Source organism: Mustelus asterias, chromosome 4, assembly GCF_964213995.1.
Source record: "Mustelus asterias chromosome 4, sMusAst1.hap1.1, whole genome shotgun sequence".
In the NCBI taxonomy this organism is placed as follows: Eukaryota; Metazoa; Chordata; class Chondrichthyes; order Carcharhiniformes; family Triakidae; genus Mustelus; species Mustelus asterias.
The window spans coordinates 111,805,311-111,820,390 of NC_135804.1; positions in this window are offsets into that span (position 1 = coordinate 111,805,311).

Here is a 15,080-nt window from a genome sequence, read left to right on the forward strand (position 1 = left end):
GGGAAAAGCTGCAACCAATATTTCAACATTTGTTATGAACAAATTGCAGTCCAAATACCTTTTGAAAAGATTTTGTCCACTACTTTTCTCAGTCACAAGAATTACAACTTGGATTTGTGTCATATCTGTAACATGGAAGACACCCCAAAACATTTCTAGCAGATTCTGTATAGTTGTTCCTAAAAATTGTATGAAGAAAAGTTAGAGGAAAAAAATCAAACCATTTGTTCAAGATAAGCTTATATTCAGTGTCGCAATTCAAACAACAATAAATTGCATTTATATGTGATAAAACATCCTCAGATGCTTCCGAGAAGCCCTTTTATATTTATTCATAGGAAGTGGGCATTGTTGGTATAGCCAATTACCCATCCCTAATTACCCTTCAGAAGGTGGTACTGAGCTGCCTTCTCGAACCACCGCAATCTATGTTGTGTAGCTATTCCCACATTACTGTTCAGGAGGGAGTTCCAGAACCGAGTGACACTGAAGAAATGGAAATATATTTCCAAATCAGGATGGTATGTAATTTGAAGGGGAACTCGAGGATGGTAGTCCCAAGATGTGCTGCCCTTGTTTCTATAGGAAGTGGAGGTCACAGGTTTCAAAGATGCCTTGGCGAGTTGCTGCAGTTCTTCTCATGAATGCTACACTCAGCAGCTACTGCAGATGGAGGGAGTGAATGTTTAAGGTAGTTGATGGGGTGACAGTCAAGTGGACTGTTTCATCCTCAATGGTGTTGAGCTTCTTGAGTGTTGTTGGAGTTGCAGTCATCCAGACAAGTGGAGAGTAATTCATCATATTCCTGACTTTTCCTTGAAGACAATGGAAACGCTTTGGGGAGTAGAGGTGAGTTATCTGGCACAGATTACCCAGGCAGGATTTTCTGGGCCCATCAGTGGGCATTACCCTTCAGAAGGTGGTGCTGAGCTGCCTTCTCGAACCACCGCAATCTAAGCTGGGACTGGAAAATTTGGACAGCATCCCTGCTCAAACTCATTGTCAAATGGAAACTTTTGCTTAAGCCACCACAGTCGGGCATTTTAGAATTTTGTCTTTAAAATGTATACCTTAATTAATTTAGTTAAAAGTGATACCTCAGTGTAGTTTGATTAATACAGCCAAACATGGGCTTACCCCCCCCCCAAAAAAAAAACACACTTATTACAGATAATTGGATGGTCAGTCTATCAATTAAAGTAAAGTAAAAGTAAAGTTTATTTATTAGTCACAAGTAGGCTTACATTCGCACTGCAATGAAGTTACTGAAAATCCTCTAGTCACCACACTCCGGCACCTGTTCGGGTCAATGCACCTAACCAGCTCATCTTTGGAGTGTGGGAGGAAACCAGAGCACCCAAAGAAAACCCACGCAGACACAGAGAGAACATGCAGACTCCGCACAGACAATGACCCACGGCCAGACTTGAACCTGGGTCCCTGGCGCTGTGAGGCAGCAGTGCTAACTACTGTGCCACCGTGCCATCCCTATGATTTTAAATACTGAAAGTTACTTCTAAAAACTCAGCAGAGCAGTTTGCTAGTACAGTGGTAGTTTCTTAGTGAACCTTCTAAAAAATTGTGTTTCAAAAATTTCACAACATGCTTATTAGTTAGTGTCCTTGTACCTAAAAAAAGCTTGCTATTGAGAGCATCATTGAAGGTCTGCATGGGTAAAATTATCAGTAACTCACAATGGTGATTTGTTTGATTTGAAGGGTGTGGCCAACTTTGTGGGCTGAGTTGGTTTTTATTGTGGCTCATTTTAAACTGACGCAAAGCATCGTAGAAATTTGATTTACGCTAGATATAATTTGTGTTTTAAACTTTTTGACCATGTTTAGGCAAATTATAATGTTTCTAACATTTATGTATCTATACACATGCGCACACACACACACACACATATCCTATAGATGATTGCCAGCTTTATTTAATAGTGAGATACCTTGTTTGAGCTCTTTGGTTCCAATCTGAACTTCAAATAGAAAGTGTGGCATATCTCACTTATCCTCATTTTCCTATTTTCCTTACAGTCCATGCAGAGGTGTTAATGAGGACGTCTGTAAAGTTAGACCAGTGGTTCCCAAACGTTTTTCACTGGGCCGCACTTTCGGAATAAAAATTTGCTCACGCCACATCAAATTTTTTATTGATAAGAAATACATTCAAAAACAAAAAAAAACAACTCCTAGCAGTGCTTGATTCATAACATAGAACACAACTACTTTATAATATGATCCAGAAAGTATAAAACAATGCTTGTTTAAACCATGTTTAAATGTTTCTTTGATTGTCCTTGAATCTTCCCGCCACACTTCCCATCCTCTCTCGCCGCACCAGTGTGGCGCGCCGCACCCTTTGGGAACCACTGAGTTAGACTAAACTCCATCTCCAAGTTTTCTTTTAATATGGTATTTTTGGGACAGTTGTTGAAGTTTTGCACGTTTATAATTTCTGTCGGTTAAAAGTTCCATAATGATGAGAAATCCACTTACTTTTCTCCTAATATACAACTTTTGCTTTCAAGAAATCTGATTTGTATGATGTAAGAGACTGAGAATGTCTTGTTATCTGAAGTCTAAAATAACATGAGAGAATCCTTGTCATTTGTCAGAAGGAAATTAGAGTAACAAAGGAGTTTTGTTAGGACCCTGAGTAACATTTCATTACTAGATAGTGTGCATATAAAGTTACAGGTAAGTTATAAAGGTTTGCTGTTACAGGAATATTGCTTCATGCTGAGCACAGGGGAAATACAACAAGGCCTGAAAATTGTAACAACAGCTTCACCTTTGCAGCAGAATATAGAATGGGCACTAGAAAACAGCATCTCGATAACTGACCTTGAATCATGACACACAAAAACTTCTCATAATACAGGATCAAGTTACACATTGAATTTAGCCATGTAGTGAACCTCAATGTGATGCAGCCTGACTGAATCAAATTACACATTCCAGGCAAAGTGTTGGGTCCAGAATTGTCTTTGCATTTCCTGGCAATGCCATTACACTCCTTCTTAATTATACAGGGCAGTGTTACTTAACACAGCCACGCTTTTAAATGGTACATCAGCACATACAGAGGGTGAACTCCACATATCACACTTTGTTATAAATGCAAACAATCTTTTAAAAATTCAGGTGCTTCTAAACTGGAACCTGAAACTGACCAGTACAGAAAAGTTAGTTGACTGATCAATAGTTGAATTTTAATGTTTGAAATTTTAAAGTTAAAGTTTATTAGTGTCACAAGTCGGCTTACATTAATGCTGCAATGAAGTTACTATGAAAATCCCCTAGTCTCCACACTCCGGTGCCTGGTCAGGTACACTGAGGGAGAATTTAGCATGGCCAATGCACCTTATCAGCACATCTTTCGGATTGTGGGTGGAAACTGGAGCACCCGGAGGAAACCCACGCAGACATGGGGAAAATGTGCAGACTCCACACAGACAGTGACCCAAGCTGGGAATCGAACCCGGATCCCTGGCACTGTGAGGCAGCAGTGCTAACCACTGTGCCACCATGCTGCCGAGTTGCTTTTCTGGCTGCCAGAGGCAGAATGAAACTATGGTGATTTTAACCACAGGCCTCATTTAAGTATCAGGTGGCTGCTGATAGGTGAACATTGGGTGGCTCAAAATGTCAGGGAGGGGGATTCAGGAGAATCCCTCGTGGGAAGGACTATGTACCATAGTCCTTAAAGGGGCCATTACCTGAGGGCCACATGATTGGGCTGGACCCTATGGATTGCCAAAGCAGGAAGCTGAGCCAATCAGGAGCGAGGGCACCTACTCCTGGTCACGGAGGTCTGACAGCTGGAGGGGGTGGGGGTGGGGGGGGAAAAAGAGTTGTTCAGTCACTCAGTCACGTAGTTACTTCAGCCTGACTGTATGTATACATAATTATTTATTGTTGGCAATAAAGCCTTTGCTAATTCAAGTCACATCGAGACACCTCGATCTATTACATTGGCGATGAGGAAAAACTTACAAAGTCGTCGGGATCGTAGTGTGCAACTAGAGGGGAAGAATAATTGAGCATCAAAAATACAAAGAGCACATTCATTTAGTACAATGCCTTTGATTGGAAAAATTTGATCCCAAAGTGGATATCTGGGGACAGTATAATAAAAGGCTGTGTTACTTCTTCGTAGCAACTGAAATAATAGCTGAAGAAAAGCAAACAGTTATTTTGTATACAGTATGTGGCCTACAGACTTACAGTTTAGTGAGAAACTTAACATTGACAGACACTCCAGACACAAAGACTTTTGCCCCGATTGTGAAGTTGGTCAAAAATCATTTTAACACCCTCCCTCAATCATTATGCCGAGGTATAAATTTCATTTGGCAATCCAAGAACTAGGGGGGACAGCCTCAGTCTTCATGGCCAGACATACAGGGCTGGCTGAACACTGCAAGCACAGCCCAGCTTTAGGAGAAATGTTAAGGGACAGGATGGTCTGTGGGATTAACAGCCTAATCATACAAAATAAGTTATTAACTGATAACAATACCTCTATGTCTCTTTAGAAGAAGCTGTGGAGCTGGCCCAGGTGACTGAATGCGCAGAGCAGGGCATAAACAAATGTAAGGCGTACCAAACAAAGTTAATCATTTGTGGTGGGAAAAAGCTGTTGTGAATAACAGCCCACCAATGGACACAAGAGAGAAAGTGCAACAGTGAGGGCTGAAACGTGTTTTCGATCTGGGGAAAAGCACTCCCAAGAAGTTTGCCAATGCAGGAATTGTGTGTGTTTCAGGTGCAATAGAAAAGGTCACTTTAAAAACGTGATGCAGAGCAAAGCAACCAATACAGTCTGAAAAAAAAATAAAGATTGTGTCTAGCTAAACTCCCTTAAAAAAATTGGGTGAGGAGCCCGACAAGGGACCCGAATTGTTCACCCTAAATGAGGTCCAGCTAAGTACTCTTCGATAGAGATAACCTTGCTAGTAAATGGCAAAGCACTCAAAATGGTCATCAATACAGTGGCTGTGGTTATAATCATAGGGAGCAGGCATTTTGTTATCCTCAAAAAGGGCTCCAACCATTAAGACTCAACGAGTCAGGAGCCATTTTGTCTACATATACCAGAGAGGCACTGCAGACTTTAGTGGCAACCGCAGTCATAGTGGCATATCAGAATCAAACAGTGAAGTTACCAGTCTTGATAATTAAAGGTCACAGACTTATTAAATGGGCCACAATTGGTTTCAGAAAGTAAAGCTAAACTGGCTGGAAATATTAAAACTGCGGGATGGAGGTTTTCAGGAGCTGCTGTGTAAATATTCCAAGGTCTTCCAAAATGAATTAGGATGTATATGCATAGTTAAAGCTAAAATCTATCTGAATCCAGGTGTATTTTTTCAGGCCTGCCCAGTGCCTTATGCCCTTCACCAGAGGGTTGAAGTCAGGAGACTGGAAGATTTAGGTATCATAAAGCCCGTACAATTCTCTGAATGGGCTGAACCCAAAGCCTCCATTCTTAAAGAATTTACAGGGATTATACATTAACTATCAATAGAAGAGCTCTGATAGACTCATACCCCATTCCTAGAAGTAAAGATCTCTACGCAAAACTAGCCAGAGGTTTAAAGTATGTGAAATTAGACCTCAGTCATGCCTATCAGCTGTTAGAATGCTGTCAGACATGGAAAAGAAATATTCCCAGATAGATAACGAAAGCTTGGCAATCATCTATGCAGTCAATAAGTTTCGTCAGTATATTTATGGACGGCACTTTACAATATTCTCAGACCAAAACAATTATTAGTTCTGCTCAGAGAAGATAAGCCTGTGCCACCTATTGTCTCTGCAAGGATGCAGAGATGGGCTCTTTTGTTAGCAGTGTACAGGTATATGTTTCAGCATCACCCTGGAACTCCTCAAATGTGGACACACTCAGCTGGTTGTTGTTCCCACAAACACTAGCATCATTACCAGTTATACTAGCGCTAAAGATTATACTAGCGCTGCATCTGACAGAGATTTTGCCAATCTCACACAAAGATGTGGACAGAAAGAGACCCTGTATTGTCAAAAAAATAAAAAGATAGTAATGCAAGGGTGTAGCTGTGAGAAGTCGAAGTTGTTAAAATGTTAGCAACGCAGAAGGACGGAAATAACCTGTGAAGATAGGGTGTTACTCTCGGGGGTCCAGCGTCAGAGTCCCACCCCAGGGGAGATGACTCCTGTCACAGGAACTGCACAACTCCCATTCAGGACAAAGCAGAATGAAGCCCCAGACAGAGATATCTCTGGTGGCTGGGCATTGATAAGGAAACAGAAAAGATGGTTAATCAATGCCCCAGTTGTGAAACTCAACAGGCTTTATCGCTGCTGGAGAATTTGCATCCGTGGGAGTGGCCTGGTAGACCATGGGCGAGACTATTTATTGACTTTGCCAGACAATTTATGGGTCATATGTTTCTTATATTAGTAGATGCACAATCCAAATGGTTAGGTGTGCTGTTGATGAAGTCCACAACAGCCATGGCCATCATTGACAAGTTGAGGAAACCTTTTGCTACTCATGGCATTCCGGAGTGGTCATGTCGGACAATGGGACGTCATTCACAGCGGAGGAATTCCAAAAGTTTTGAAAGTAAAACAGCATTCGCCATGTAAGGTCAGCACTTTACCACCCAGCCTCAAATGGGTTAGCAACGTGTGCGGTACACACTTTGAAGTTGTCAGTGAAGAAAGAAAAGACTAATCCAGATAAAATGAAACAACTTAAATTGGAAAAGGAAATTAAAAGAATTGAGTTTGAGGAAGAAGGGAAAATGCAAAAGCCTGAATTCAAGAGAGGAAAGAGAGAAAGAAAGGAAAATGCAAAAAATTGAATACAGTTCCAAAGGGAAAGACAAAGAATTGCAAAGAGGAAAGGAAGCAAGCAAGTTTGAATTGGACAGAGAAAGATTTTGATTACAGGAACAGGAAGTAACAGGCAGAGTTGACGATGAGGAGGAATTTCTGACCTTTCCCACTGGCGGGATCTTCTAGTTCCGCTGAACTCAATCCCTGCCGCAGGTACCCTGGTGGTGGACTAGGCAAGCCATGCAAATTCATAGAATCCCTACAGTGCAGAAAAGGCCATTCGACCCATCAAGTCTGCACTGACTCTCTGGCAGAGTATCTTACCCAGGCCATTTCCCCTGCCCTATACCTGTAAATTCACACAGTTACCATGGCTAATCCAACTAACCTACACATCTTGGAACACTAAGGGGCAATTTAGCATGGCCAATTCACCTAACCTGCATATCTTTGGACTGTGGGAGGAAACCCGAGCACCTGGAGGAAACCCACACAGGAGAACGTACAAACCCTACACAGACAGTCGCTCAAGGCTGGAAATGAACCCGGGTCCCTGGAGCTGTGAGGCAGCAGTGCTAACCACTGTACCGCCCATAATTGCCAGTGAGTTCAGCAGGACTGGAAGATCCTGCCAGGTGTTAGAAGCCTATTTATCACTTTCAGATGTGCAATCTAACGTTTATGATAGTGTGAAGAATATAATAGACCGAGCACAATCATACCAAAACCAATGGATCAGATCAGTGATCTGCAGTCTTGCCATATCCAGTCATCAAATGTTATGAGTTAATTTCAGAAGCTTACAACCAAAAGTTTAGAAATCTGAGGAAAGAACGGAATCAGCCTATTGTGGAATTTACTGGTGAAAAATAAATGGTATTTGATAGCTTTGAAGCTTGAGCAGAATTTTGAAAACCTTAGCGACATGTTGTCAGTGGAAAATTTAAAAAGGTGTTTCTTTAGAAATAATGTTGCACCAAGAAGACTGTAAAGTTTCTAAGATAAGAGGAAGATGCAGTTATGGCTGATTGTTACAAACTATCCTACAAACCGATAGGTAGCAGTTTTTTTGGATGCAAGAGGGATAAGAGAAATGATAATGAGCAGGACACTTTGAGGAGGATAACAGAACTGAAAAGAAAAGGCAAGGGATCCTCAGAGTAGTAAAAATGACAGCGTGGGAGGTAAAAGTATGATTCAAGGGACCAACATGTCATTATTGCCATTGGAGGGGCCACGTAAAAGCAAGTTACCAAAAATTAAAAGCTAAGCATTAGCTTTTATAGGAGTGTCTCGGTTTCTCCAGAAAATGCTGTACCAGTGAGTGAAGTTTGTGAGAAACTGAGAACATCTAATGTATTTACATTGGGTGTAAATCAGGACATAAAAGCTAAAGGAAGTTTATATTTGAAGGTAAAAGAGCTCCATTTTAATGAAGCGGCTAAAGGTTCAGTGTTCTAAGAGATCATGAGAGGTCTGAATCCCTGATGTTTGCGGAAGATGTAGATTCCCCTCCAGAGAGTTCCACAAGTAAAAGTATATTGATATCGTGGATCGATGGAGACTGTTCACCTGTTCCATTGTGTAGAGTGAATTTAAACTGTTAGTCAGTGGCTCTGATCTTGCGGAGGCAATGTCAAAATCAGAGACAATGCACTGTCTCCAGACATTACCGCAAAGTCTTATTGAAGTTGGTAAGTATAAGGATGTAACAGAAGGATCAAAGAATCTGGACAAACATATGCCTGTCTCTGACTGATATGAAAGAAATATTTGACTCAGGAAATGTGCAAAGAGTCAAAAGTTTATACTGCTAAAGTTAAAAGAACAGTGAAACCTCAAACTGACAACAACAGCAGCAGTCCTCAAGAGGCTGATGAAAGAATAAAGAAAGACAGTGCTTTAAAACAAAATATCTTGGCTACAAATACTGCTGATTATGGAATTGCGAGGAATAATTTGAGTTCTAGAAAAAAAATTAAGAGTGGCACAGTGGTTAGCACTGCTGCCTCATTGTGCCAGGAACCTAAGTTCACCCAAGTGTGGCAACTAGGGGATTTTTACAGTAACTTCATTGCAGTGTTAATGTAAAATTAATGTTAAATTTTAAAACTTCAGAATGAGGGGGCGGCACAGTGGTTAGCACTGCTGCCTCACAGCGCCAGGGACCCGGCTTGGGTCATTGTCTGTGTGGAATCTGCGTGTTCTCCCCGTGCCTGCACGGGTTTCCTCCGGGTGCTCTGGTTTCCTCCCACAGCCCGAAAGACGTGCTGGTTAGGTGCATTGGCCATGCTCAATTCTCCCTCAGTGTACCCGAACAAACACCGGAGTGTGGCAACTAGGGGATTTTCACAGTAACTTCATTGCAGTGTTAATGTAAGCCTACTTGTGACACTAATCAGTAAACTTGAAAAAACTTTGATGAAACTGTTGCTCTTCTGACAGATGAATTGAGTAAATTTCGTGCTGAGTGGGGAAAGAAAGTAAACAATTTGTGAACTGACTAGAAAAGAGTTTTTTTAAGCCCATAAGACATGGGAGCAGAATTAGGCCACTCGGCCCATCGAATCTGCTCCACCATTCAATCATGATTGATATTTTTCACATCCCCATTCTCCTATCTTTTCCCCATAACCCCGATCCCCTTATTAATCAAGAACCTATCTATCTCTGTCTTAAAGACACTCAATGACCTGGCCTCCACAGCCTTCTGCAGCAAAGAGTTCCACAGATTCACCACTCTCTGGCTCATCTCTGTTTTAAAGGATCGTCCCTTTAGCCTGAGGTTGTGCCTTCTGGTTCTAGTTTTTCCTACTAGTGGAAACATCCTCTCCACACCGCTCTATCCAGGCCTTACAGTATCCTGTAAGTTTCAATAAGATCCCCCCCTCATCCTTCTAAACTCCAATGTGCAGACCCAGAGTCCTCAACTATTCCTCATATGACAAGCTCTCCATTCCAGGGATCATTCTTGTGAACCTCCTCTGGACTCTTTCCAAGGCCACCACATCCTTCCTTAGATATGGGGCGCAAAACTGTTCACAACACTCCAAATGGGGTCTGACGAGAGCCTTGTACAGCCTCAGAGGTACATCCCTGCTCTTGTATTCTAGTCCTCTCGACATGAATGCTAACACTGCATTTGCCTTCCTAACTGCCGACTGAACCTGCACCTGAACAAGGACTCCCAAGTCCCTTTGTTTTTCTGATTTTCTAAGCATTTCCCCATTTGGAAAATAGTCTATGCCTCCATTCCTCCTTCCAAAGTGCATAACCTCACACTTTTCCACATTGTATTCCATCTGCCACTTCTTTGCCCACTCTCCTAACCTGTCCAAGTCCTTCTGCAGCCCCCCTGCTTCCTCAATACTACCTGTCTCTCTACATATCTTTGTATCATCTGCAAACTTAGCAACAGTGCCTTCAGTTCCTTCTTCCAAATCGTTAATGTATATTGTGAAAAGTTGTGGTCCCAGCACCGACTCCTGAGGCACACCACTAGTCACCGGCTGCCATCCTGAAAAAGACCCTTTTATCCCCACTCTCTGCCTTCTGACTGATGTGATCTTAATATTCTTAAAGTAGCAAAGGAAAACTGCAATCCTGCATTTAAATAGAAGGAGGATGATTCAGCGGTTTGGTTGACTGAAACTTTCTTTATAGAATTGAATATTAAAGAGCTTACAGCCATGAAACAAAATGGAGTTAAAACCCAGAGTTAAAACCTGAACAGGATGGTTCAAAGACTGTGTTTAAAAGTCAACACCCCTGTTAACAATATTGGTCCAGATCTTTCTGTCTTCAGATGGTTAGAGACTTGATGTATCCAGAAGATGTACTATGGGACCCCTTAGAATCAACTGACTCGGGGTGAATTGCCCAGGAGGGCAATTCCCCTGCTCTCCAGGACCCTCTGACAAAGTCTCCAACTTGAGTTAGACTTGAAGAGTCACCTGCCTGGATAGATAGAAAAAACCTTGTCTAACTCCTGAATAACTATTCAACGTGTCAAACCCCCCACCTGACTTTTCCCAACATACCAACACACCCTGACTTCACACTCCGCCTGTAACCCTCCTACTACCCCCTAACTCTCCAACTACCCCCTGAGCCTCCAACTCTCCTCTGACTCCCCCTTGACTCTCTGACATCCGCCAATCCTCTAACTTCACATCAATGTGACCTGCTCCACCTCACCACCCTGCCACCTATAACCCTCCAAACCTACCCAGCTGGCACCCTACTGCACTGGCATCCTACCACCCTGTCCACTTACCTCACACACTGATTCACTAACCCACTGAAAAGCTTTGAATGAAGACACACCAGAGTACAACTGATACGCTATAAAAAGTGGGTCTGACTTGGCTTCACTGACAATGCTGCAACATGAAGAAGGCCAAGAACAGTATGTTCCACATTTCTGAAGAGGCCTAGTTCTGAGGTCCACACTAGAAATGCAGAACTTCAGCATTGGGTAAGAAAATACGGTGGCACAGCGGTTAGCACTGCTGCCTCACAGCGCCAAGGACCCAGGTTCGAATCCCAGCTTGGATCACTGTCTGTGCGGAGTTTGCACGTTCTCCCCGTGTCTGCATGGGTTTCCTCTGGGTGCTCTGGTTTCCTCCCATAGTCTGAAAGACGTGCTGGTTAGGTGCATTGGCCATGCTAAATTCTCCCTCAGTGTATCCGAACAGGCGCCAGAGTGTGGCGACTAGGGGATTTTCACAGTAACTTCATTGCAGTGTTAATGTAAGCCTACTTGTGACACTAATAAATTAAACTTAATAGGCGTGGATTGGTAATCCAATGGTGATTGCCACTCCTCAGAATGTTAGGCTCATCGTGTCAAGTTCAAAGGAAGAACAAAGGAACCTATTGACGCCACATGAGAAGCGGAGTTGTGACAAAGGAATTAGTCTCGATTCAGAGTTACATTTGAAAATCCAGGAGATTGTTAGCAATTCACAGTGTGGAATTTAGCAAAAGTACTCAATCCAGGATTTTGAAAAACTGCACAGTGAGAAGGGTGATATTCTGCAACACATATTGGAAAGCAAAACTATGAGCAGTGAAGTAAATTGAGGGAAAGGACTTTAAAGACTCATGGTAGCTGGTCTTTAAATCATATGTGATTTGGTATTAATGGGTTAATACATTTAAGAATGTGACATTGATTGTGTAATGTGACAACTGGGTGTATTAAGTTAGCTGTTAAAGTGTGTAGGATGTTATAAGTTGTTATATTACAGAGTGTTGTTGAAAAATCATTCCTTCAGTGATTATTTATCATCTTATAGGGGGGAGGTGTTACAAATACAAAGTTTATAAGATTGTTACATGCAGGCCATGTGATCTGCTCTGAATTCTGCCTGACAACAAGCCTGGGCAGTTTTTTTGCGATGGGGCAAAAAGGCCCAAGTCAAGAGGCTTGCTGAGAACATGCAAGATGGTCATACTTGTGGACAATGGCAAGAGCATCTATACTAACTGTAGGTAAAATGTTAGTCTCCAAGTTTCATAGACAAATGTTAGGGGTGCTGGGTTTTATAACCGGTTATACTTTAAACTGTCTGTTTAATTCTAAAATCAAATGGATTTTGGTGTCTAGATGAAAGCTAATTATAATTTCCACCTGGATAGAAGGGGCATTTAATTGGTGTTACCATAGAGAGTGGCATTGAGTGGGGAAGAGACCATAGCAAACATAGTTACAGGATTTGCTAACATATCACTGAACCTCACAGATCCAAGTCAATCTGCAAGAATGTGAGAGAGGGAGAGAAGGAAAATACTGGCAGTCAGTCCTGCACCTAAAGCTGAAGAAATGCTGGCCCATAGTTCACCATAGAGAATAGAATCGTACAGTGCAGAGGAGGCCATTTGGCCCATCGAGTCTGCACCGACCACAATCCCACCCAGGCCCAATCCCCATAACCTCATGTATTTACCCTAGCTAGTTCCCCTGACACTAAGGGGTAATTTAGCATCACTAATCTACCTAGCCTGCACATCTTTGGACTATGGGAGGAAACTGGAGCACCCGGAGGAACCCCACACAGGCATGGGAGAACGTGCAACTCCGGACAGTGACCAAGCCAGGAATCGAACCCGGGTCCCTGGCGCTGTGAGGCAGCAGTGCTAACAACTGTGCCACCGTGCCGCCTCAGTGTAAGACATGCACGGGAGCTTGAGTTCAGATTGAAGAGACCGAGTTTGTGAGGATTTTTAAAAAGCTTGAAAATTCTATTAACTTGGGCTAGAAAGGGGGAATCTCCAGTGTAACCCTCACATTGAAAGTGAGCTCTGGGATTAGAGGTTATCCAGATGGCAAAGGAAATTGAAGCAGGCTATCAATCATGGGGAATTGCTTTCTGCTGTTTCCAGAATCATAGAATCCCTACATTGCAGGAGGAGGCCATTTGGCCCATCGAGTCTGCACCAACAACAATCCCACCCAGGCCCACCACTGTAACCCCACATATTTATTCCGCTAATCCCTCTAACCTACGCATCCCGGGACTCTACGGGGCAATTTAACATGGCCAATGCACCCAACCTTCACATCTTTTGGACTGAGGGAGGAAATTGGAGCACCCAGAGGAAACCCACGCAGACCTGGGGAGAAATTCCACACGGACAGTGACTCAAGCCAGGTCCCTGGAGCTGTGAGGCAGCAGTGCTAACCACTGTGCAACCCAGAAGAATGAAGTGTCAAGTTAAGGGACAGAATAAAATAGAATGTCTCTTGTACAGCTCAGCAATTCTTTAGCTGTGAGTGGTTAGTAGTTGTGACAGTTCCGATGCATACACAGCATCTGCGCTAGTATCGTTCCCAGCATGAAGTACCACACAGGTCATGCTGAAAGTTGTCAGAAGCACTATGCTAATCTCAGAGCTTCCATAGTGCTGGCCAGTGATACTAACTAGAGAGCCTAATTTCATAGACTCTATCTTGATTCACTGTTCAAAGAACTATTTCTAACAAGGGAACTGGTGTTGTCCTCTTTTTAGGTAAGGAACTGGTGTTGTGGCTATGTACACTCTTGGTCTGAATGTTGGAGTGAAAGATATTTATTTATACAGATTCCTACAGTGCCATTAACAAAGGTCATCAGCACACTCCTTAACAGTCAAATGTCTTAATACTTAAACTTCAGAAAAGCATGGAACAACCTGAAATATGAGATAATAATCTCATTAATACTGATTAATTTTAATGCAGAATCCCCAAATAATATGAGAACATGTTCTTTCTGTCTTAAAAAATACTACAGATGCTCGAAATTTGAAATAAAAACAGAAAATGCTGAAAAAACTCAGCAGGTCTGACAGTATCTGCAGAGAGAGAAACAGAGTTAATGTTTCGAGTCAGTATGACCCCAATTAGAAAGGCCTGTCTTGTTCTTTTAACCAATCTCACAACTCTCATGCCATGAAAAAGCCCAGATAGTTTGATATCCATCAATAGCTGTAGCTTTCACCTGTATTAAATTGCTATTAAACATTTACTAATCTTGTTGGAGAAGTGTTGATAACTGAATGTAGGCCAAAGCTCTGTAGGGTCTGCAAATTCTTGCACACTCAGAGATAAAGATAATCTGAGTTGCAGAGGAGTTTCTGGAACTCTGGAACATATGCTGTGCCATATGTTGGGAGAATCTCCTGCAGTGCCATGGCTTTGTGTCAATAAACTGCATGATTTTTACTGCTATGTTTTCTGTTCCATTTAAACCTTCAAAAAGTAACCATGAGTATTCCGAATTTGCAATTTGTTCTGTATGCAGCCCAGAATGCGAAGGCAGACCCTTTTAAATTTTGTAATTTAAATCTTACCTCCTTATTTAATGAGACAAAGCTTGCCCAGAGCGCTTGGCCTGCACCTAATTGACTAGTGCTTGCAAAATCTAACAAGGTAGCAGACTCTTAAAGGGCTGCATTTCATCTGAAACTGTGGGTGTTGCAGTGAAGGAAAGCTTGTTGGCCTCAGGACCAAGGCATTTGTTGGGTCTTCACAAACCTCTTTTTCCTGTTAGAAATGGGTTAACAGACCTTCTAATGAAGCCCTAATTTGATGTTAATTATGCAATAGAAGTCACTGATATATAAAGGAGTTACAGGTGGCATTGGGTGTTGATGGAGAATTGTGTGTGGAGTTGGATGAAAGAAATAAAGATAGTTTATGAAGAAGCAGAACTTGTGTCTCCTTTACTGAATTGCAACCTAGAAGCTCAAACATTTACCAGTGCAGTG